We start from the raw sequence: 26,942 nt of genomic DNA, 5'->3' as shown, positions 1-26,942 counted from the left end.
TTAATCTTAAAATGAAATTCCTCCTTAGCAGAATTCATAAAACACAGACTGTAACATAATTTCCACACTGAAAAACACAAATTATGTGATTTCTGTCTGAGTAGTTTTTCTATCGAATTAAATGTACATTTTAATTACTTGCAGGCTAAGAGCATGAGACAAAACAGTTTCATGTGAAACATATTTCACACGTACAAATATGTGATAAGAAATATTCTCATTAACTGTGTAATTTCAAATAAAAACTAAGCAATTTATTGTAAGTCTTTTTTAAATGTAGAAGTTCATGCCTTAGATGGAAGTGAAATTTAGTCAGGTAACTTCACAACTTCTGTGGTCCTAAATATTAATGTATCATAAGGAATGGAGAACAATCTATGGTCTCAAAGTAAAATGGAACCACACCGTGGTTAAACTCAAGGGTTAAAGAGGAAAGGAATTATAGATTAGGGCTATCTGTAGTGAAGGTCTCATTCTAGGTAAACCTAATAAATAATTGAAATGTACTTACGATTTTTTCCTCTTTGACCTCAATTAAAATGGCTCTGTGAGAGCAGGTTCTAAGGACAATTTATCCTGGTTTCCTCAATACACACTTATGAAGTCATCTGGCTTTTGTATTTCTTCAACAGCTGTATTACCTTCAAAATTGGCTTGCACCATTTCCCCAAAGCAAAATGTAAGTCTGCCCTGGACACACACAACCACCTTCCTTCTGCGGGTGGCTGTGAGCTTGAAAAGTCAGACCGTGTAATTTTCAAAATTTTAACAACAGTAATTTTATAAAGGACTTAAGAGGAAGAGAGAGAAAAATCAAAGTAGAGATTTTTTAAATTGCCTTTTCTCTCTGTTGTCCTTTTGCTCTCTCTCCCTCCCTCCTGCCCTCCCTCTCTCCTTCCTTCCCTCCCTCTCCCTGAGAAGTTATAACACAAAGCATTATAGATTATTGGTATCTGTTTCTGTCGCCATTTTGGTAAGTGATAGTTTAGTAGTGTAGAAAATTTTGGTGAAAAACGAACACTCAAAAAGCAAACTAAGGTAGGATAACATCATTGTTCAATTAGACGGGGTTTCAGAAAATAGTAACTGCAATCAAGAAAAGAAGCAGGAAACCGGATAGCGTGGACTGATGCTCAGTAGACCCTGGAAACCAAACTGGAAAACTTATTGGCTGTGATAATTCATTCTCTCTTTCTTCAAACAGGTTCCCTAAACAATCTAACTCTGGCAGTAAATCAGGGGCCACAGACACTTGGAGGACATTTTCTCCTCCTGAATTGTGTTTTTCTCACAAGAATAATAAAACAGGACTAACAGAGCAAGGCTTTCCTCGGTGGTCTTGAGTGAAAGAATTCTTTTAGATTTCGGAAGGATGGTGACAATTCACCCACATTTTAGCCCCTTGATGCAGCAGACACGGCAATTCACGCTCTTTCTTCATGAGATTCCAAGACACAAAAATATATGTAAATAATCTAAACCAAAGCACACCAAATGCTTCCACATCAAGGTTCTAAATCAAAGTATCTCCTCAGCTGCACATCCAAATGAAGGTAAAACCAACTAGAAACTTAAGATTTTTTTTTAAAGAAGTTAAAATTAAACCTGATTTTACTAGTAGTGTTTTAGGGAAAAAAGCAGAAAACAAAATCCCATACAGAAAAATATTTGCTCTCTTAAAAAATACAAAAACCCGTATCGTCGACATGACTACATCTGAAATCTAATGAAAAATCCAAATTCAGCATACAATTTCAAAACAAAAATAATTATCCGGAAAAAAATGGCCGTTCATCTAAATAGATGGTATTAATTTTTTTAAAAATCCTACAGCATGCCCCTATAAGGGAAACTCCTCAAAGTCAACTAGTAACGTTTTCTCATGAAATCTCATCTATTAATTATCAATTACTGCTTCGCCTGCATTTCTCCCAGCATTAACAAAATGTAATTAAGTTTCAAGTAGTAAAAATAAAACATATTTAAAAGTTTCAGCATGTACAGATTAGGGATTTTCTCTATATTGATCTGCTTGCTCAATTTTATGTATATTTCTTCTATCATCCTTGTGCTAAAACTGAGAAAAATCCAAATTACTGTAATTAACATCTTTCTCTGAGATAGAACTGCCTATACTTACACGGATGGCTTACCACATAATATAATAGCAGTTATAATGTTTCAATCAAAAGCTAAATACAACTTACCTCATTTAAAGTCCCCAAACCTGAAACTAAATCCAGTTTTACTTGGAAGTAAGGTGTGTGTGTGTGTGTGTGTGTGTGAATGTGTGTGTGTGTGTGTGTGTGTGTGTGTGTGTGTGTGTGTGTGTGTGAAGTTCAACAGCCAGTAAATTCCACTCTCCAGTGTGGGTAGAATGAAACCCGGTTGGAGGATTACACAATACTCTGAAAGGCTTACAGTCTCTAACCAACATCCAGGTAGCCTTAAAAACACCTTGCTCTGGAATGAACCCTTCTGGCTCCAGAGGCAGTGCAGTTATTCAGGGTAACTAGGAGGACACCTGGTGAGTAAACACTCCTGGCTCCAGCCCATGGCTCTCCACGCCCTTCTGTTTATGGTAAGATGACGTACCACCACAGGTCACCCCCATGGACAGTGCCTGTCTCTCAGTGGGCACAGATGAGAAGTACAGTATTGATTCTGACTCCCAGGCCGCCAAGCTACAATCCTTGTGACCATTCAGAGCCCACTGGTATAGCTACTCGAAAAGTCAAATCCCTGCACTAAGTTTTCTAAAAGCAAATTTTACTTTAATTTCTTTTAAAGCAAAGTATTTCAGGAGAAGAAATGCCTCATGACAAGTTAAGCACTGGTACTCATTAAAATAAGGATTAAATGAAGACTGGTACTCAATGTCCCAAACCCAACATTTTCGGTTTGTTCATTTTTGGGTTTTTGTTTTTTGGTTTTTGGTTTTTTTAGATGAGGAAGAAGTCCTGTAAATTTTTACTTTCATTATTACATTTCTCCAGGAAGTACAACATTTTCTTCTTCTCTTACACTCAAGTATGCTGACAAAGTGGGAAAATAATTACAGGTATTTTTATGTAATTCATTTTTTATGTATTTTTATGTAAGGTATGGGAAGGGCTGATCACAGTTATAAATATTCACACAGAGGTTATCATTTTATGTAAAATGTCTTCTAAAATAAAGCCGTTTATGTTTAAAAGGAAGAGATATGTTAAGTTCTAATAAAATGAAAAGACAGCTAAATTCAAGAGATAAAGATAATGCAATTAAGTCCATTCTCTGGCACTGAAGCTCCCTTTGTAATTAAAAAAAAAAAAAAGAATTGTTTTCTTTAAAGAAAACAATGTTATGAAACTTTCATCCCTTCACCCTTTAAAAATGTATCTCGCCGATCTCGAAAGACTAAGCTCATTTGGTAAGTTCCTCCTACAATATTTCAATTTGGCATTTACAGGCATTATGGGAATTACCGCCTCCAATTTATCTACATAATTCTGGGATGATTTCTCCCATTTTTCTCCATCTTTACAGCGGGGCTCGAAATGATACACTGAGGCAAAGGGCTCAAGATAGAGACCGACAGCCGACGAATAAGCAGCTCAATCTGAGTGGTTCTCAGGGCCAGTATTTCTTGCAGTCATTTTCGTTTTCAAGGGAGGAATTGAGTGAAAAGCCATTACCTACTTCAGGTTTGGGCAGCAGTGCGGAAACCCCAGTGCCCTCAGGAACTGAGGACGGCGCTGTCTTCCCACGGTGCTGGCTGCTCTCGCTGCAGTGGCTGAGAAACTGGAGAAGCATAAGCAATCCACCTGCAGCACTGGTTCCGCCCAGGTTTTGATGCCACTACAGTATTTACTTGACACAGAGCTGACTGGGCCTATTAGAGTTCATAAAAGGCGCTGATTAGGGGCCCCTGGGTGGCTCAGTCGGTCCAGCGTCCGACTTCAGCTCAGGGCATGATCTCACGATTCGTGGGTTCGAGCCCCGCGTCGGGCTCTGTGCCGACAGCTTGGAGCCTGTTTTGGATTCCGTGTCCCTCGCTCTCTGCCCCTGACCCACTCATGCTCTGTCTGTCTGTCTCTCTCTCAAAAATAAATAAACATTACAAAAATTACAACAAATAAATAAAATGTGCTGAGTACTTATTTTAGAGGCCCCGTTTTGACAGATTCAGTTCTTTGTTCCCAGTACGGTTGGATCAGTGAAAGTAATGTCATCTTCGCAGCCAGTGCTTAAGTAGTTTAGAGCTTCTTGAGTATTGTGGCATAAATTTGAGTTTTTAATCTCCACGGAATATGCTTCTGAAATGACCGCTCTCTTAACTCTCTTAAGGGACCGTAATCATTCGATATTTTCTGAAGTCTGAATAGCCCAAGAAACATTCATTGAAGCAAAATCTGTGTCTGTTCTTGTTACAACAGAGCCCCAATGAACCACGGCTAAAGCCCTAAGAAGGACAAAATAAGTTCTTCGTGAATTAAAGAAGGCTGGCTCGATAGGGGGCAGTGAGAAAGGGTTCAATTAGCAACTTGGGATGAAAACTTTATAAATAAGGGAACTACAAACATGAAAAAAAAAGTCATTTGTAGTTACAACTCCTTTTTTTTTTTTTTTTTTTTTTTTTTAAGTAGGCTTTGTGCCCAGCGTGGAGCCCTATGCAGGGCTTGAACTCACGACCCTGAGAGATCAAGACCTGAGCTGAGATGGAGAATCAGGTGCTTAAACGGAATGAGCCACCCAGGCGCCCTTGCAACGCTTAAAGAGTACAACTAGCTACAATCTTTCTGATGAAAAATGTAATCTTTATCTCAGCTTACATTAAGGCATCAAAGTGTTCCTAGAATCATAAAAGCAAATGGTATACCATTACTTTACATTGTTTAAACTGAGGAGGGAGATTACATTGATGGGTTTTTAATAACATTTATGAACAGAGATTGTTGAGATGCTCTTCCATCCCCAATGCACCTCTACCAAGGAACTGGAACAAAGAGACAAACCAATCTGTCTAAGCATCTATTCCCCCTCCCGTGAAGCAAAGATTTCCATCGCAGAGTGTCAATGGTATAGTAGCTATTTTTTCAATGTGAACCACCTATTTCTGAGACTTTATCTATCCAATATACTTCGTTTAATAATTGTTTTCATTACCCACAGTTAAAATCAAGCAGAGAGCTGTCAATCAATGCAATTATTATGAAATACCCTGTAGGTACAAAGGAATTAATAAAATAGCCCAAATCAAAGGAACTAGACATCTTTAAAAGCCAGTAGAGCCTTCTCATGGGTAAATATTTGGTTTCCCTTTTATTTTAAAATATTGAAAATGGCGCTTCGATCTCCAATGACTACCTTTCAGTGACTTAAGGGCAATCGGTGAGGACCTGTCCCATGTTCTGATAAACGTGAAACTATCAGGAACCACTGACAGTCAATGCATTACCACAGTGACTTGCACAGTGTTCCTGCCGCGCTGCTATTTAATGCACGGATATCCTTCAAAGTTATATGCAGAATGAGATTAAGATTAGTCAGTCATAACAACCCTTAGGTTTGGCAGAAATCACACCAATTTTTTTTAAATCTAGAAAATACATTGGGGACTGCCACTTAATGGAGTGCATTCTTCACATTTGGAATGTGAATACTCGCTCTCCATAAAATCTTAGCCCAGGGCAGGTGCTTCTGGGCTCCCTGTTCTTTATTTCTTCCCCACTCAATGGCATCATGTTTTGCACATCATCTAGTAATCTATCAAACACCTCCCTCTCCAAAGTTATAAAATATCTCCAGGTCCTTTTATAACATTTCTCTTCATTAATATCTAATTCAATATAAGACAGCTTTATGAGAAGTTCCAAGAAAACATATTAAAAATCAAGGGATAAAACAGAGCCAACATGGGGAAACAAAATAAAAACAAAACCAAACCAAAAGTGCAATCATAGAATTCTGACAACAACTGAAAAATCATAGAGAGGGAAAAGAAAAACAATTTAGAATGTCTGTAGGTATGATAAATTCCCAAATTGCTGGTTTGAAAAAGCCCATATGGAATCAAAACTAAACAGCCACCACAAACTATAACTACCTCCTTAGCTAGGTCACTGATGTGGTATCTACATTGGAACACAGAATCCAATATCTAGGAGTCTATTCTAAAACAAATAGTAAATTATGTCCATGCCATTATAGAACAAATACCAAATAATAATCAATGCAGTAATTATATTTGCCATTTGATTAATCTTCTTTCTTTTTCTGTTAAGGCTGTCAACCTCCACTATATTCAAGAGCCAAGTGGGTAGTTTCGAGCGAAGCTAGTCAAGTGGAGGTTGGGCTATTGGCAAAGCGCATGACCTTCCCTAAACCATTCAAATTCTGTACTTCCTCCCTAGACAATCATTCACGCATTTTCAGGTCTTAAATGCCATCTGTATGCTGTAGATTCACAAATTTTCGTCACCTCCTGAGATCCATCATCTGGCTTCCAAACTCTCATTCTCCTAATTTATATCTCTCTATAAAGATCTCACGGCCGTATCAAACTTTTATATGCCCACTGCTAGTCTCTATTACTACTCTGCCAATCCTACCTTTACTGTCCAAAATTTTCCATATAAATAAAGCTGGAGTCACTGGGTCCTCCCTTTTCCTCAAACTCTGTATCTAAATTCACCTATGCAGCAGAATTAGACCAGCCTGAAGAACTAACCTCAACCCTGTTCCCCACAGTGTTAGACCAAATCAGCTGAACAAATTTCATAAACCATTGAAGTCAACCTTTAGAGAGCCAAGTGGCTTTATCCTTAAGTTTCTGTATTGACCTTCCCACCTAGTATTCAGACATCGATGAGTCCGACAAGAGGAACTCGAGGGCAAATCCGATATCCTTAATAACCCTGGCCAGTGACTGGAGACTAGGCTGAATACCACCAGGATCAAGGTGACAGTGCTCATTACTTCAGCTAAAATAGGAAATAAATTTCATACCATGTTTTCTAATTAAAGATAGAGATAATAATGGCCCACAGGATACACACGAATAATGAGTCAGCTACCCCTCCATCAAACTTCTCTGAGTGACCAAGCGTAGCTTTATTTTGGATAGAGTTCCACATTTGGCAGGTATATGATCCATGGTCCTTTTTTTTTTTTTAATTTTTTTTTTTTTTAACGTTTATTTATTTTTGAGACAGAGAGAGACAGAGCATGAACAGGGGAGGGTCAGAGAGAGGGAGACACAGAATCTGAAACAGGCTCCAGGCTCCGAGAGGGAGACACAGAATCTGAAACAGGCTCCAGGCTCCGAGCTGTCAGCACAGAGCCCGACGCGGGGCTCAAACTCACGGACCACGAGATCGTGACCTGAGCCGAAGTCGGCCGCTCAACCGACTGAGCCACCCAGGCGCCCCAATCCATGGTCCTTAAATACTTGAACGTCTCTTATGACATCCCTAACATAAAAGTTCTAAACAAAGCACAGTTCTAAGATATATACAAAGCCCCCAGAAAGAAAGTGGTTTTTCCAATACTGGGGGCCCCATCAGCTGGGGACACACAGGTGGGTGGTGCCTCCAGTGTGACTTCTAGGTCAGTTAGTAGGCCATAAGATTCCCAGTTGAGGGGCACCTGGGTGGCACAGTCAGTTAAGCGTCTGACTCTTGATCTCAGTTCAGGTCACGATCTCATGGTTCGTGGGTTCAAGCCCTGCATGGGGCTCTATGCTGATGGTGCAGAGCCTGCTTGGGATTCTGTCTCTCCTTCTCTCCACTCCTCCCCCACTGTGCTCAACGTAAATACATAAACTTAAAAATAAATAAATAAATAAAAAAGATTCCTGGCTCAGCTTCAATAACTGAGTCTAGTTTTGGGGGCTAGTTATCTCAATCTCTGTTTATCCATACCACTAATTCGTGGCATTTATTTGTTGCATGTAGTGAACAATAGCTATGGAAATGATAGGGAAGACATCTAAATGTGTTCATATGTTTTTTTCATGGGGTAGAGGAGTTGGGCCACCTTCCGCTGTTGTTGATAAACTCCTTGGTCAGGTAAAGGGAAATGGTGCTCAAATCACATCAGAGCCATCTGCCAGGGGATACCAGAGCCAAAAGTCACTTAAATGCAGGGTGTTTCTAACAGTGTGGGGGAGCCACACTAGGGCAGTTTCCTTCAAGAGGAAGGTTCCAAGAATGGCTGTGAAAGACAAACAAAACCATTGATGTTTATTAAATCACTGTACTTCCCAGGTCTAAGGTTTTCTATCCACAGATTCAGTCACCGCCTTTCTCTTATCACCATAAAATCATGTGTCATGTTCAAGTAGTTCCAATTTCACCTTTTTCTAATCATTCCCTACTTACACAGACCTTTCATCCAGAAAGGTCAAGAGCAAGAGGGCCAAGGCCACTTTTATAAAACTTACAGAGGCCCAAGAGGTCCACTCTATGGAGAATCAGCAAGTAGTTCACTCAATCAAGTGATCAATGTCATGATGAGCTAGGACGATTCAATCCAACAGGACATTTCAAGGGGCTGAACCAGATTAAGTTTGAATCCTCTCTTCCCCCTCTGACCAGGTTGCCACCCAAAGCGTGTACCAAAGAGGATGATCTGGGGTTGCTATCAGGGAAAAGAAAGACATCACATCTAGGAATGATCAGGATGATACCCCAAATCTTCAAAATACAAAGTTTGATATAACCTCTCACCCCTTCCATCCTCATCATAACTCAGGAAGTGATCAAGAGACGATCCATAACTGGAGCCGGGTGGATTCAGTGACCAAAGTGTCTTACTAATAATGTATGTGGACCAGAGGAGGTCAGAGAGGAAGAGTTATAAATCTTTTGACTTAGTTTTAAGGAGGCTGTTCCAGCGTTCAACAATATAAGATGTTTGCGGATGAGCGCAGAGAAGGGCCACTGAATACCCTCCTATCGGTCCTGGCTTCTGTGACAGAAGAGGCACCACTGTCAGACTTATACAGATTAATTTCAAGGGCCACAATGGTGCAGCTATAGTTGGCTGATTGGAACAGAACAGCAAAACCATAACCTGAAAACCTGTCAACAGCAGTGAGGTACCACTGACATCCCAAGAGGGGGTCCAATGCAATCAATCTGTTAGGGACGGCAGGAGTAAACCACTATAAAATGTGTCTTCCCTCACTGAGAAAAGCAGGACAACTGTTAGCAGGAGTCACAGTTTTCCATGCCAGTCACCTCCGCATGGAAACACAGAGGGCTTTACCTCCTGAGCAGTCTTTGGCCGTGGGTCTACTGCCTGTCTGGTACAGTAATGAATCTAGGCAGCAGTGGCAAAAGTCTGGGTGTGAACGGAACCAGCAGCTCGATTCCAGTTGGTTCTTATCAGAGAATAGGCCCTTACCATAAACCTCTTCATGAATGACCCTGACAGCTTAACCATTTCCATAGCCTGTGACCCCCAAGAGGGATGGTTTCAATCTGCCAGTTGGTAGTTTTTCAAGTGGCAAAGCAAACAAATACATCATTGGCAACATTCTCAGAGACAGCAAATACATAAAAAAGATTGATCAAGGGGAGTATTGGCCAGTACTGTAAGAACTGCCTTGGATTCTGCACACCGAGCAGAGACAATATCCATTTTCTGCATAGCTGACGATGAACCTGAATAGTCACAGCAGCCCAAACCTAACTGAATTCTATTTCAATTTAGCCCATCCATCAGTCAACAGGGCCCAGGCATTTAAAGGAACCTCCTGTGAGTCAGGAGATCAAGTTTTCCCTAAAGGGAGAGCTGCCACTTTTCCATGTGAGGTTAAGATGTTGCTGGTGTCAGGCTGGCTTCATTCCTGATAATACCATTGCCATGTGACAATCCAGACTTGCTGGGCCTTTCCTACCCTGTTACTCACTGAGTATGAACTGATATACGCCCGAGTGTGACTATCAGACCGAAGAGTTACAAGGCCTCCGCAGGCCTTGTCTAACTCCAAAGAACTGTAGCCGGTGTCCACATCTGGGATGTGGTACCACCCCATGGAGGTTGTTTCCTTTTGCAGAAGCTCCAAACAGCCAAGTCAAGGCGAACATGAAGCTCAAAAGAGGTCATTAGGGTTGTGGGGTCCCCAAAGAACTAGTGCCTCCGCACAGATAGCTCTTTGAGATCAGAAGAATCCCCTCTAGATTTTATAAGCATTCACGGGATAATCATGTAGAATTCAGTAATGGATGTCACAACAAGAAGACACTGAATTGGCCCATGGGACCCACCAACAAAGGTTATTAGTTTCCTTCCCCTACTGCAAACCCTGCTCAAGCCACATGAGCTGAATTCAGGTATGCCTTACTTCCCTGGACGGGTAGGTTGGTGCATTGGGCATTTGCATATAATATGGCTATAAAAGTTTAAGTTCCTCCTCTCCCCAGAGTTCCCTGCCCCCCCCACGTTACATGTTTTTTTTTTTTTAACCCACATTTGGGTGGGTTAAGTAATTAATTTTGGTCCTCCAGGATAGGGCGAAACTTAGCCTCATCACTGTTTTGTTTTGTTTTCATTAAAGAAGCCGAAATTGGGGTAGAGGGGTGGGGAGAGATCTCAGGGCACAGAGAAGAACAGCTCCATGTCAGTAAAATGAGATGCATTTAATTTCAGTTTTGACTGGCAGCAGGCTCAGGACTCAAGCAAATGAACATCTAATATTTTCAGTTCGTGCGACGCTCTGTATTGAGTAGCAAGAGTGTTATCGCTGAATTCGTATCAGTTTGGGGAATCCCTACTTAGCAGCCATAACCACTCTGGCTGTGGCCAGGGCATCTGCTCAGACTTGATTTGCATAGGAGAGATTGTTTTTATTTAAAGAGTCCCTTTTAACCGAGGGCGTTTACTGCCTTATTATTGCGAGAACCTCTCTAAAGTGCTCTCCCTATTTTGACGTAAGAATGAAAAAAGGATGACTGCAGGCATGTGTCGAGATTTCTTGGGGTAGTTTCTCATTTTCCAACAGATCACCCTCATCAGAGCTCCAGGGCAGCAAAAGTCCCAGTACTAGTCAATACCTCATCGATGGTTCTCCACCGGAGCTTTTTGGGAAATCTCCCCAAGAGGGACAAAGTTCCCTTATAGCAGCCCAGACCTACTGCAAGAACTCTAAGACCTTTCACTGTTTCCTGATGGACGTAAGACGGACTACAGGGGAGATGAGACATAAAAGGACCGGGTCTTGCCATTTTACACAAGTTTTATACACCCCATACCTTCCTCTTTCAGGTGAACCACCAAAGTTCTAGTCATTTGCTTTGCTACTGCCCATATGGCTTTGAATTTCCCTCCTTTCATGCTTCGCCTATGAAGTTATTAACCGTTGTCTGGAGAGGGTCAAAAACCTCTTCCAGACGAGGATGGGTCCCTGTACTACTTGTCACAATGGGTGAATCTGAAGCTCACAGTGAGATTGGTGAGTAAGTCCCCATGCCTAGACTAGGGTTAGCGACAACCAGGGCACCTTTCAGGCAGCTGACTTTGAATCCACTTCCAGGTACTTGGATTACAACCACCTCTCTAATTCATCACCGTTAACTGGCAATAAAATAGAGAACCGTTTATTCCCCAGATGACCAAATAAGCTGGTCAACGTGTTCACTAATAATGTCCATGGATTTCTTTCCAGTCCTATTAATTGCCCATGAAGTCCTTATCCTTTCTCTTTCATAAAGCCATGTCTCTATCAGTATCCCTACATCATTACTAAAACTGCCAAAAATTATGAAGGATCTGGAGTTTTACTCTATTTACAAGCTAATAAGTTAGCCTGTCACAATTTCACGGATGCAGACAGAATATACAAGACTTCTAGGTCAGATTTTAAGGACTTTATTACTCACGGCAATAGTGGAAGCCAGAATATCAGCATTTTCTTGTGACAGTTCCTGAGTTCCAATTTCTACAGGGTGATATGACATTCTCACACACAATGGGTTGCATTACAGCAAAACAACCCAGAGCTTAGGGAACCCAAATCTTTTATTATGGTCAGCAAACATGCTGCCCTTTGCTACAGAGGAATGTGTTTTATTTTATAGGCAAATATTCCCAAAGTAAAATCAACTCTGCAATTAGAAATAATTATACATCCCTGCCTGGTCTATTGAGACAACAAAATGTTGGGAGAAACACAGTTTCACTCCCAGGCATCATTAATGCCTCAACTATCTAACCCTGAAACCTCACAACTTCTTCTATCAGGAAAAGACTAAACAAGGACCAAACAAGGGTCAAAAATTGCTTCCTAACAGTCAGAAACAATATCAAAGTCTATACACATGCATTCCTGAAACTATATTAAACTCTTTTTTTTTTTTTTTTTAGGTGGGGAGAGAGGGGCAGAGAAAGAGAGAGAGAAAGAGAGAGAGACTGAATCTTAAGAAGGCTCCAGTCAGTGAGAGGCCAGTATGGGGCTTGGGATCACGCCTGAGCTAAAATTAAGAGTTGGACACTCAACTGACTGAGCCACCCAGGTGCCCTCTTGGACACCTGTTAACAGGACAGTTCAATGGACTCTTACTCAGAGGCTATTTACTACTACTTTATACATGCCGAAGAAACTAAATATGCTAATTTCTATATTGTAGCTCCTTAACAAATATAAACGAAAGGGAAAAGAATAGCTGACATTGAGTGAGAAAAGTAACTCAACCCCAAAGAAAACAGAAAATTATGAACCCAATAGAAGAATCCAAAGGCATTCACATAAGAACAACCAGCCTTCCACGCTCCAACGGCCTCTTAGGGTTTCAGTTCATTAACTGATTGCACAATGATGACCTTGGCCCTCAGGAAAATAAGAAAATGTTCAGCCAGGAGATTTTCACAGGAGGAAGATCGCAGGACAAGGTGTCAGAGACTAGAACTTTCATCTAAACGACTGGCAAAGTAACCTTGGGTAAGTCATCCTCCTTAACTCACAGTGTCTATATTTGTCAAACTAACAAAAACAAAAACAAAACAACAAAAAAACAATGTCTTACCTACATTGCCTTGAGTTATCTTCTATAATGTCCTTTATGAGTGGTACAGGACTCTAAATCTTGGGTCAGAAAATTCTCCATGAAACTGTACTCCAGTCGCCATGGATTTCTGTCATTTTCTTGAAAGCCAGAAGGTCCTTTTTCCTACCAAGGCCTCTCATCCATGTGTCCAGTGCCTGGAATCCCCTCCCCCTATTCTGTAAGTCTGGCGGTCTCTCACCCTTCAGATCTCAGCTTAAATTTCACTTTCTCAGAGAGAAAAAGGTCTCGGAGAGACCTTTCTTGATCACTCAATCTAAAACAGTTTTGCCCTGTTCATTCTTGTAGCCCTTTCTCATTTTCCTTCTTTGTGCTTATCATAATTTGTATGTGTTTGTTTGTTTTTACCTAATTCCTGTCTCCCGATCAGGTCACAGATTTTGCAAAAACCGGACCTATGTTTTTCCTTCAGTTTATATACAAGGCCTAGCAGAACGCACAGCATAGAATAGCACTCTACAAAATTTTAACAACTGAATGAATGAATATGTCAATATAAGGCCATAGTATCTGTGCATTTTAAGAAGCTAATATAAGTGAAATTATTTTTGGAAAAAGGCCCAATCAAAATAGTTCAACTAGAGAAGCATTCGGCACTTTAAATAGTCAGAACCTAGGGTGTCTGAAAAAAACAAACAACTCCTTTCCACTGTGAGTTACAAGTAGCATAAATATGACTCTGTACATGCATTTTCCAGTGGAAAAAAAGAGTTTTTAAGAATCACCTACTCATGATCTCATTTGATCTTGTGAGACAGTTATTATCTTAATTCCACAAGGAAAAATCATTGAAAATTCAGATATTTAGCAACTTCCTCGTGGTCACAATAATAATAATCAAATTCAAATTCAAGTCCTTTGATACAAGTCCAGTACCCCCTCCAGGGCACTGTGCTACCTCTGCTTTAAAGGGAAGGTTCTGGTCAAAGGATGAAATACAAGCATTTTGGTTTCTTACTATCAAATTAGTTTCAGACCAGTGACTTTTGCTGTGTTGAAGAAAGAGCTTCAATAAAATTAACGGTGAATCAACAGAAGCTACGAAGTTATCAGTGGGGTTCACCTTTGGGTTTGTTTTACCTTTAACATTTGCTTTAATTCAAACCATATGGAAAGGAAAATATTATGGAGTAGCAAGACTTAGTAATACTTCAGGCAAACTGGGCTCTACTGATATGTGTATAAAATATACATAACATGTGCGTGTGTACACACACACACACACACACATAACTATTGGTCCTGAATATAATATATAAATACATAATAAATATAAGTTATATAGATATGATATACACATTATTGTCCCCCAAATATCAATAAGCCATACCATAGTATGAAATCTATGACTCAAGCAAAGCTATCAAAAAGACGCCTTTACTCTCTCCTTAATTACAAAACAAACAACCAACAACCCTAATGATGAAGAGCCCTGTTTTGTGTGAAGGCATCGTCAGAGAAAGACGTGTTAATAAGAAAACAGCTGCTTCTGTTAAATACAGAGAACAAACTGAGGGTTGATTTGGGGGGCGGTGGGTAGAGGGGAAAACGGGTGATGGGCACTGAGGAGGGCACTTGTGGAGATGAGCACTGGGTGTGGCACGTAAGCGATGAATCACGGGAATCTACCCCCAAAACCAAAAGCACACTGCATACGCTGTATGTTAGCCAATTTGACAATAAATTATATTTAAAACAATAATAAATAAATAGGAATTTCTATATATTTAGAAAAAAAAGAAAAAAGAAAACAGCGGATTCTGTGTAGTAGGCTCTCGTGTCTTTGAAAACTACTGCAAAACAGTTTAGATTCTGGGGCATGACGTGGACAGGGGGTTGTCTGGATTTATGTCAAATTCTGAAACGTATGGTGTAAGACAAGGTGAGAGATATTTTAGGAATTTTTCCAAATGATTTCTTCAGTCCAAAAATTATCTTACAGTTAGATCAGGTAGTATGATTTAATTAGGTTGGCGGGGGGGGGGGGGAGGGAGGGGCAGGGGGGACCTGGGTGGCTCCGTTGGTTAAGCATCCAACTCTTGATTTCCACTCAAGTCATGATTTCTCAGTTCTGAGTTCGAGGCTGACAGGGTACAGCCTGCTTAGGATTCTCTTTCTCCTCTCTCTCTGTGCCTCTGTCTTATGCCCATGCATATGCGCTCTCTCTCGCTTTCTCTCAAAATAAAATAAATTTTAATTAGGCTGGAAAGAAATTACTTGTATAAAATTCATTTTCCTACTTCAAAATTCTGGTATTTCTACAAAATGGATTTTGTGAGAATACTCAGGTCTTCCCTTTTCTTTGCCAGGAAACGAAAACGGTAGAGTATATATGTAAATAGGAGACTAGTTAACTTTTTCTGCTCTCCCATACTAGAAAATAAACTCTTAAAGTAAGATTACCTCCACTCAGAAAGACTCAGTTTATCCAAAAGAGAAAAAACGAGAAATAAAAGACTGTTCAAAAGCTATTAAATAGGGGCCATTACACATAGTATAACTGTAAATATACAGAAAAAATTTAACTTTTAAATTTAACTTTCAATATATATAATTATTCTTAACCACGTTTATCATGAATTATGAACGAAAATAACAATTTCAGCCCGATTTATGGTTTAAATAAATAATGTTGATTGACAGAAAAATTGCCTGAGTCTAATTGAAAGTTTGGGATTAATTTCTCCTAAACTACTCCATACCACATTAGTTATAATAATGGATATTTAAGGTGATTACTATGTAGGTGTTTACTATATTTTTATTTTAGGTTTTCCTATTAGTTATTACAATGCTATAATATGATAGAAGCTGTTGCATTTAAAAACTCACTGGATTAGGGCGCCTGGGTGAATCAGTTGGTTAAGCATCTGACTCTTGATTTTCACTAAGGTCATGATCTGCGGGTTCATGGGATGGAGCCCTTGCTGTCAGTGCAGAGCCTGCTTGGGATTCTCCCTCTCCCACTCTCTCCCTCTCTCAAAATAAAAAAAAAACAAACTAAAACAAAACAAAACCCTCCTTGGAATTACTGATGTTCATCACTCTCTCTTTAAAACGTTCGTTTTGACACTTCGAATACTAATACTAGTCTTTAGCAAATTCTCAAAACATTTTCATATTCATTGTGCCATTTGGTCTTCATAATATCAAATAGCTGGCTTCCTAACAATAGGTACCATTTCTTTTTTTTTAATTTTTTTAATGTTTATTTATTTTTGGGAGACAGAGAGAGACAGTGGGGGAGGGGTAGAGAGAGGGGGAGACCCAGAACCTGAAGCAGGCTGCAGGCTCTGAGTTCAGCACAGAGCCCAAAGCAGGGCTCGAACTCACAAACCGTAAGATCATGACCTGAGCCGAAGTCAGACGCTTAACTGACTGAGCCACCCAGGCACCCCACAATAGCTACCATTTCTAAACCTGAAACTGAGCAGATATCACTATGGCCTCAGCAGCAGTCAACTCCTGCTACCTTCTGCACAGCTTTCAGTGTAACAGCTATAACAGTAAACAATAACCTCAGAAATAAAAACATTTTAGGAAAAGTCCTTTAGAGAGTTCTGGTCAGGCACTGATTTCCCTAACATCATCATCACCACCATCAAATTATGTACCGATAAATTTGAGTCAAACCATTTTAATAATACAGTACACGTGCATTATTCCATGTGAGTAAAACACTGCAAATAAGTGGTATGACACTTGACCTTAAGGTTGACAATATCAGTTGAATGTTTATCAGCTGAAAGTTTGCAAATTCATATCCTGAAGCCCTAACCTCCAATGTGATGGTATCTGCAGATGAGGCCTTTGGGAAGTAATGAAGGTTAGAGGAGATCGCGAAGGGGGTTAATGCCCTTACAAAAAGAGACACCAGAGAATTTTCCATCTCTCTCTCTACCGTGGGAGGTCCCAGGGAGAAGGCAGCTGTCTAAAAGCCAGGAAGAGAGCTCTCACCAGCAACTGACCATGTTGTCATCTTGATCCTGGACTTCTCAGCCTACAGAACTATGAGAAATAAAGTACTGTTGTTTAAACCATCCAGTCCATAATATGCTGTTAGGGTAGCTCCAGCTAAGACAATATGAAACTATATAATATAATCATACTGGTAATTATTTTTCTAATAAAGGTATGCGCTTTGTTTTATTTTATTTTTTTAATTTTTTAAAGTTTATATTTATTTTTGAGACAGAGAGAGACAGAGCATGAGTGGGGGAGGGGCAGAGAGAGAGGGAGACACAGAATCCGAAGCAGGCTCCAGGCTCTGAGCTGTCAGCGCAGAGCCCAATGCGGGGCTCGAACTCGTCAACCATGAGATCATGACTTGAGCTGAAGTCGGATGCTCAACCGACTGAGCCACCGAGGCGCTCCTGTTTTATTTTTTATTTTATTTTAATTATTTATCTTTTGGGGGATTTTACACTCAAGAACCTGGATTCTTAAAATACATAATATAAAAAATGTCAATATAAGAAGCATAATCTTTGTACTTAAATAATGACACATAGCTATTTCGAGACCTTGCCAGATTACTTCTGCAGTAATTCACTGATATAAAGCCATCACAAGTAAGCTTGGAACTGGGTTCATCCCCAAGAAACGGTAATCATTAAAGAACTATTTTTCAAAACGATCTGTCTGAACCTCTACTGGCATGTCCATGGACCCAAAAGATAGATTGGGTATTCTACTGTCCAAAGCTGAAGCAGTAGTCTTCATGAGAAGCTGACCATACTCTGGGGAAAATCTAGGTTCTACAGACAGGCCCTGATTCTGTGATTTCCCATAAAGCAAACAGAAAAACTACCTCTTAACCTATTTTCAATGGCTCTGAGTAGTATCTCTAGACAGAAGCTGAATGCCTTCATGAACAGAAATTAAGTTTCTCACATCTTGTTCTCCTGGCACAAGTCTTAATAAACTGAAGAACTCTAGGTCCTTTCTTGCCCTGTAAGCTATTCTTTCACTATCAACTATTCTTGTTCTCGAAGTCCTTGCAGAAAGGAGTCTAGCATTTTTATAGGAAATTTCACAAAAGATTTGACGGAAAAAGAAGTAGCATAAGGCAGCAAAAATGAGTACATGCTTTGGAATCAGGGAGTAGAGAATCTGTGTGTTCCATTTCTGCTGCTTACCAATTATGTGCGATTCTGCATTAGGGAAATGAAGGTACCCGAAAGTAATATTACACTGTATGTTAACTAACTGGAATTTAAGTCATAACAAAATTTAAAAAAAAAAAGACAAATTAAGATAGAATAACAGTACCTGAGTCATTTTGCTGAATAACTATCGTGATGAACCGGAAGCGTATAGCACAGAATAGACTCTCAGGAAACGTGAGCTCGTCTTTATCATCTTATTCTATTATGACTGTTATTAATACTATGGTTTTAAAATACACTAACACCACCACTACCCACAACAACAGTAGAGCCACTGGTGGTATGTTCAATCCTACAGTTAAAGATTACAACTTTCACAGAGTTCATTCAAGAGTTCAGCTGACATTTTGTCACAGAAGCAGTAACCAAAGATACATAAAGCATATGTAGCTGTGCTCTTAATATTACAAACATATACTGTTAGGAGGGCAGTAACATTTCTTAAAATACTGTGGCGTATACAATGTATTTTTCTGTGTGGTTCCTTAGACTAAGCTACGATTTAGGTGTTGTAAGCATTCTGTGAAAAAAATGAAATAACAGAAGGGTAACTTTCTCATCAGGAAACCCACATTCCCCGGGATGGCTGCTAAAAGTCTTCTGGTATCTGTATATTCATCAAGAATTAACATTCTGAAAATGAGAATATTTACTGTCAGAAGTGGAATTTTTACTGATGAAAACAGTAGCCTCTTGACTAGCACTGTGAAGGTAAGCAATGGGCTCCCGCAGATGAAATTAAAACTATTCAAGAGAAGTGATCGCTAAAATATTTTGGCAATACTTCCCACTCTTGCATAAATTGAGTATAAAAATCAGAGATGCCTGCAGCCTTCACTTTTAGGATGTCTTTGGCTAACTTCTGAGCAATCCTAAGCTGGGTCATGAACGACAGAAGATTCTGATTGCCTGATACTGGCCAATAAGGTGAGAGAATCCTGATTTGGGAATTTTGACATTTGTACCAACTGAAGCTTCCATGCAAGGTGGTGGTCATAACACCTTAAAAGGACAGAGAGATAGAACTTCTTTAAGCCCACAGAACAAACTATAGGAGCAGTTTTTTTGTGTATTCGCTTGCTAATACATGTTCACCACGTTTTAATATAGAAGGCAGAATTTGGCTGGGTCTCCATTCATTTTTTACCCAGGAGCAAGGTTTGGAAGGAAGGGTGGAGAACCTTCACTCATTCAACATTAACTACCTAACAGAACGAAGGACTATAATTTCATAACATAGGCATATTCACACACCAGCGCTGTTCACTGGCAAGATGTTAGAAACAGAATATTGATTAACAGGTATTTGAGCAATTTTATGTAAACTTGAAATAGACTCGATAACAATTATCACCATCATCATCATTATCATCATCATACATTATGCAGGAAAATTGTCCCCATTGTTACAGAAATACATTCTCAGGCACAACACATGGTCATGATTTTTTTTTTTTAAATCAAGGTGAAATTTATCCAAAGTAGAGAAAATACTACCTACAGTGAGATTTTTATTGTAATACATACTTGCTTTCATTGGTAATAAACCATGAACTTATTATCATTTGAACTTGTACACACATGTCTAAAATATATTTGGTGTTGGGACAGCAAGATTATCAACTTTTCACAACTGCCAACCGTGATATTTTACGCTAAGACATGTGGAGCTTCATTAGCAGTATTAAATTTGTTGGTTTAGCTATGGGTGATTGATCTCTCAACTTTCATTCTGTATTGCAAGGCTCTTCCTTTTATTAAACTTGGCTTCAACTTTATGTTTCTGTCTTTCTCCTTTTGGTGCAGCTGCAATCCTGGCCCCATTATCATCATGTTTTGAAAATTAAGTCAACTGGTTATGTTCATTAATTATAGGTCTCCAAATGTTTCCTTTTCCATTTATCTTCATTTCTGGTTACTGAGGAAATAGTATTAAAGGAAATTTTAAAAGAAAAAATATTCCCACTACTCTGTCCGAAAAACTATTGACATTATGCAATTTTTCTGGATTCCTTTTAAGATATCTTTCACATTATCTATGTTATATCACTTTTATGTGTACCTGTGGTATTTTAAACGATTTATGTAAAATATGTGAAATAAATTCTACAAATAATAATACACATGAACATACTGCATAGCTTCATTTAATACTAAGTATATTATTTAAAAATATTTCTATACTGTTACATTGCTGATCTTTTCCAACTCCAGACTATCCATCGTAATAAAAAAAAATCTCAATACAAACTCCCTTTTGAGCAAGAAATAATGGATCAATTCCCATGGAAGCCACTGAATTGTGAGTTTTTTTTTAAAATAAATTTTAGCCAAATGAGAGCACATTTTGTACACAAAACAATGCTTAAAGTATATAAACTATTGAAACTACTGGCCTAATTGCAATTCCTGTTAGCAACAAAAATATAGACACAAATCCAATGTACATTTAGAAAGTATTTGGCTTTCGGGGACAATGATGTGTCAATGTAAGTTTGTCACTTTTTACCAACTGTATTGCTGCGGTGTGGATAATGTGAGAGGCTATGTACATGGAGGGTTAGGGAGAATATGAGAACTCAATGTGCTATTCCGTTTTGCCATGAACCTACTCCAAAAATTAACTACAGATACTCTAAAAAGTAAAGTTTATTAATTAAAAGATATTTTGCAGCCTTCAAAAAGATTAGGCTGTAAGATTTCTGAGATTAAAAAAATAGATCTTTAGTTCAAGAATGAGTACTAAGTAATAAAGTAGGGATTTGATAAATACTATTTTCTCTTGTTATCTTTGTCTTTAACACAGCATTAGGTCTTGCCATTTCTTGCTTTAAATTCTTCTCCACTATTGGTTTAAAAATAACTACGATGAGTGAGGTGACTGGCAGGAGGTAGAGGTGAACAAAGTTGGTATTCTGCTTTTAACTATTAACATGGATGGTGAGCGTAAGAATTCATTAGGGTCCTTTCTCTACTTTTGTATGTGTTTGAAATGTCCTATGAAAATATTATTTAAGGGGCACCTGGGTGGCTCAGTTGCTTAAGTGTCCGAATCTCAACACTGAAACTGACTCAGGCCATCATCTCACAGTTTGTGAGACTGAGCCCTGCGTCGGGCTCTGTGAGGACAGCACAAAGCCTGTTTAGGATTCTCTCTCTCTCTCACGCCACCCCTCCCCTGCTCGTATGCTCTCTCTCTCCCTCAAAATAAATAAGCATTTTAAAAAATGTATTATTTAAAAAAAATACCTCTTGGGGCACCTGGGTGGCTCAGTCGGTTAAGCATCCGACTTCAGCTCAGGTCACGATCTCACGGTCCGTGAGTTCGAGCCCCACGTCGGGCTCTAGGCTGATGGCTCAGAGCCTGGAGCCTGCTTCCGATTCGGTGCCTCCCTCTCTCTCTGCCCCTCCCCCATTCATGCTCTGTCTCTCTCTGTCTCAAAAATAAATAAACGTTAAAAAAAAATTAAAAAAAAAATACCTCTTATGAACATCCCTTCCTGACCACGTTAAAGAACTTGTATCAGACTCTCCCCACAACCGCACCCATAATAAAACAAGTAGAAATCCAGATAAAAATATATAAAATGGTTGGTTTTAGATATTAGACAATGCCAGCAGAGTCATCCAGGAAAGGAGGGAAACAAAGAAAGTGAGCACTACCATGGCAACAGTTTTCCGTCTAGAATCACTTTCCGAATTGTGAGGCAGGGAGGGAATATCTTAGATAAGAAACCAGCTATCAGAATTCTGGAAGGTTATGAAGCCTAAAATTCATGGGGCAGGGTCCTTGGAATAACAGAGCTATACAAAGAGCTCCAGAAATCTGCATGGGGCCTCTTCCTGTAGTTGCTAAAACTAAATTTTACACGTTTAAGGTTGAAACTCCACACGACAGGTGAAAAGAAAAATGACCAATTGCTGAGCTCTAATCTTAACATTGTGCAGAGTTTACTAGAAAACACTTGCATTCCACCCAGCTGGAGTGAAAAGACCTCAGTGAATGTCTGGGACATTGTGTTGAGACCTTGAACCCTGAATGTTTACGCCTTAATGGTAAGGCAAAACTAACACTAGATTAAGGGCTACACTGGACTCACCCTAACAACACTTAAAAGCAACCTCTAAAATTCAAGCTGATCTGGAAGCTAATTAATAATGGCTTTCGAAAACAGGGTTTAACACTCCACACAGCAAGACAATAAAATCCAGATACTCAACAAGGTTAACATTCATTATGTTCAGGTTGCATAAAATGTTACCAGCCGTGCAAAGAAAATTAACCAGGAGAAAAATCAGTCATTAGAAATATAGACAAAAGTACCAGAGATCATATAATCTGGAGACAGTGATAGTAAAACCATTATCATAAATATGCTTCAGGATTTAAATGAAAGAAATGAGTATAACAACAACATGAAATGTGTAAAAAATAATGAAACAGAACTTCCCAAGCTAAAAAAAACCCAGGATATTTAAAATGAAAATAGTCACTAGATTAGATTAACAACAGATCTGGCACTGAAATAGAAAGGATCGGCAAACTCGGGGACATAGCAAACTTAAACACAGGAAGAAAAACAAAAGATTTAAAAAAAGAGACAGAGCCACAGGGACTTGTGCGGCAATATTAAGCAATCAAATATATAATGTATTTGAGGTAGGGGGAGGAAGCATTTATATAAAATTGTCAAAACTTTGCCAAATTTGGTGAAAATAAGATTTTAGGCATATGTGCCCTTTAAATGGCACCTTTAGTGACACCCTGGGAGAAAATATGACCAATATCTGCATCTGATGGAAGATGTGCATCCAGAACGTGTAAAGAGCTCTTACTACCTCAAAAAAGAAGAAGTCCAATAATAAATGGGCAACGGAGCTGACCAGAGACATTACACACGTACACAAAAGATCTACAATGGTCAATGCCATGTGAAATGATGCTCAGCATCATTAATGAGATTGCTAATGAAAAATACAAGGAGTTGTCACTACCCATCCACCAGGAAAGTTAAAGTCTGAAAGACACTACCCGTGTTGGTGAGAATGTGGAACATTCGGAACTCTTAGACACCGTTGGTAAGAATGTCAAATGGTAAAACCATTTTGGAAAAGAGTTCGGCAGATTCTTCTAAGCGTAAATAGACATTTACCACATGACCTAACAATTCTACTCCTGACTCCCCAAGAAAAATAAAACCATAAATTCTCACAAGGACTTGTATATGAATGTTCACAGCTTATCCATAATAGCCCCCCACATCTGCAAACAACCTAAATCTTCACCAGCTGCTGAATGGGTAAACAATGTGGTACAGCCACCCAACTGGATATTATGCCAGCAATGAAAAGAACAAATTACTGATGCCCACAAAAATCTGGTGAAGCTCCAAAGCATTATGCTAAGAGAAAGAAGCTAAACAAAAAAGATACCACACTGTCTGAATGCATTCAGATGAAATTCTAGAAAAGGTACAACTAAGCTATAGTTACAGAAAGAGCAATGGTTGCCTGGACTTGGGGATTTACTAATTGCAAAGAGGAACGAGGGGCTTCATGGAGTGAAAGGAATGTTCCACATCTTGATTACGGTGGCAGTTACATGGATGTAGACATTTGTCAGAAGACACGGAACATCACATTTAAAATGCGTGCGCTTTATTGTAGGTAACTTCTATCTCGATAAATCTGAGTAAAAACAAAACAACAACAAAAACAAAAACTCCTTCAGATTCAGTCCGTTTCCATTACACTTCTCTCACCTGCACAATGACAATCTTAGTCCAGGACAGTATAATTCACCTTCTTTGCTGCTGCAGAAGCCTTCTCCATGTTCTCCCTTCTATTTCTGAACCACCACAATTCACCTATAGACCAGTGAGAGTGCTTTAAAACACTGTTCTTCACCTCTTATGCTGGAAAATAGTTTGCAGGTTCCTCAAAAAGTTAAAAATAGAACTGCCCTGGGGCGCCTGGGCGGCTCAGTCATTGAGCGGCGACTTCGGCTTCGTTCATGATATCGCAGTCTATGGGTTCGAGCCCCACATTGGGCTCTGTGCTGACAGCTCGGAGCCTGGAGCCTGCTTTGGATTCTGTGTCTCCCTCTCTGCCTGCCCCTCCCCTGCTCATGCTCTATCTGTCTCTCTCTCTCTCTCTCTCAAAAATAAATAAACATTAAAATTAAAAACAAAAATAGAACTGTCCTACTATCCAGCAGTTGCAATACTAGGAATTTGGTCAAAGGACACAAAAATACAGATTTGAAGGGGTACATGCACCCTGATGTTTAGAGCAGCATTATTTACAATAGCCAAACTGTGGAAAGAGCCCAAATGTCCATCAACTGATTAATGGATAAAGAAGATATGGTATCTATATACAATGGGATATTACTTGGCCATCAAAAGGAATGAAATCTTGCCACTTTCAAGGACATAGATGCAACTGGAGTGTATTATGCTAAGCAAACTAAGTCAGAAAAAGACAAATACCATACGATTTCATCATGTGTGGAATTTAAGTAACAAAACAGATGAACATGTGGGAAGGGGAAAAAAAAGAGAGAGAGAGGGAAACAACCATAAGAGACTCTTAACAATAAAGAACGAATTGAGGGTTGACAGAGGGAGGGGTGAGGGATGGGTTAGATGGGTGAAGAGTAAGGGGGCCTGGGTGGCTCAGTTGGTTAAGTGTCCGACTCTAGATTTTAGCTCAGGTCATGATCTCACGGTTTGTGGGATCGAGCCCCACATCAAGCTCTGCACTGACAGTGTGTGGAAACTTCTTGGGCTCTCTCTCTGCCCCCTCCTGGCCCATGCCCCCTCTCACTCTCAAAATAAATAAACCTAACAAAAAAAGAGTTAGGTGATGGGTATTAAGGGGTGCACTTGTTTGATGAGTACTGGGTGTTATATATAAGTGATGAATCACTGAATTCTAATCCTGAAACCAGTATTGCATTGTATATTAACTAACTGGAACTTAAATAAAAATTTAAAAAAGTAAAAAAAAAAGAAGCATCAGAAAAGAATAATATACTTAGGAATACATTTAACAAAAGAAGTGCACTACTTGTACACTGAAAATTACAAAAAATTGTTGAAAAAAAGAGGACCTAAATAAAGGGAAAGATACCTTGTGTTCAAAACAAAATAAAACAGAACAAAACAAAATGCTGTTCTTCAAACTGTAGGGTACGGGTCATACAATTTTTTACTTTACTGGGTCATAAAATTGAAGCCAGGATTGTTTTGTGCAATGGAATAGAAAAGAAAATATCAGAGTTCCCTGTGCACAGTAAAGTATATTTTCATCAAGCTTAGTGTGTGTGTGTGTGTGTGTGTGTGTGTGTGTATGTGTGTGTATGTGTGTGTATTGGGTAGCTGTGCAAAATATTTCTGAGTCTGAACTAAAAGAAATATGAAGGTCTCTGCTTCCAATACAAAGCAGATGATACGGTAAACGTATCCTTTGCCTTCCTCCTTACTACGCTTCACATAAACTGTACAGTCTGGGATCTAAGGTCACTGTTGTAATTTCATTATAAGGAACATGTTCTGCCCACTTCCCTGACTTCACCCTGCTCAGCTTTCTCCTTTACTCTCCACCCTCCAGCCTGTCAGTCCTGTTTGCTGCTCCCCAAACCCAGGAAGCTCCTTTCTGCTTTCCAGTTTCTTCATTTATATCCCATTGTCTAGAAGCTCTGCCCCAGATTTTTGAATGGTTCCTTTCCTTGGTCTCTGCTCAAATGTCACCATCTCAAAGACACCTTCATTCACTACTCTGTAAATTAGGCACTACTCCTACCCCAGCATTCTCTACCAGAACATTTTGTTTTACATCTTTATAGTACTTTGGGCGATGGACAAAGTAGCTTTTTCATTAGTTAATCTGATGACTGTCACCCTCTTCCCTTGAAATGGATTGGAGATTTCATTTGAAGATGTACTTTCTTGTCTTCAACCCTGTAATGCCAGTACCTAGAACAGTGTGTGGCACATAATGGGGCCTCAATAAATTTTGTTTGTTGGTTTCTCTGTTTAATTGCACTGTCAATATCATAAATGCTGCCTCTGTCTCCCTGAATAGCAATAAACAGAAATGGTAAAAGGAACAGAAACACTTCAAAAGATAATACATAATTCGATGATTCTAGTAGTTATTTTCCATCAAGTTATTTTGGAAACTTTCTTGATAACAGTATACAGATAAGGCTTGCTAAAATACGTCGATCTCTGATAGTTATGCTTTTACCAGAGCTCCCAAATTGGCAAGCCTCAAGTTGAATCCGGCTAGAAGATATGTTTTGTTTGACCTGCACAAAATTTTGAATTCGTAGTGAAACTTTACGAATTGCTAGAACTCACACACACAAAAAATTGGATTTCCAGCTGTTTCTTCTAAGTCAAATGGGAATGTGCCATTTGCCCATGACACCAATGAGGTGGAGCCCCTAGATGAAGGCTCAACCTTCTGGTTGGACGTCGCCCTCACAGTTCTGGACCGCTTTACACTCAAAGCATTAATATGCTTACACATTATTGCCTGGGCACCTCTTTTTGGCATGCACTCGTAAGTCCTAGCTACTGGAATAAGAGACTAACACTACCTTGTAATAATTTCCAAATGAAGATACACGCTCCTGGTAAAATTTAGACACATTCATTCATTTATTCACTCATTCATTCATTCATTCATTCCTTCACCCAAACACAAGTTCGCCCAA

The 26,942-nt window shown here is 39.3% G+C and overlaps 1 protein-coding gene across 10 annotated transcripts in view; it reads right to left on the bottom strand.

Annotated features, from left to right (window-relative positions):
- EYA4 (EYA transcriptional coactivator and phosphatase 4) overlaps window positions 1-26,942 on the bottom strand; it is a 276,398-nt gene that overhangs the window by 140,995 nt on the left and 108,461 nt on the right. The window lies entirely within an intron of this gene.

This window comes from Panthera leo, chromosome B2, assembly GCF_018350215.1.
Source record: "Panthera leo isolate Ple1 chromosome B2, P.leo_Ple1_pat1.1, whole genome shotgun sequence".
NCBI lineage: Eukaryota > Metazoa > Chordata > Mammalia > Carnivora > Felidae > Panthera > Panthera leo.
Note: the sequence above shows the minus strand (reverse complement) of the source record. Positions and strands in the feature narration are given on the sequence as shown.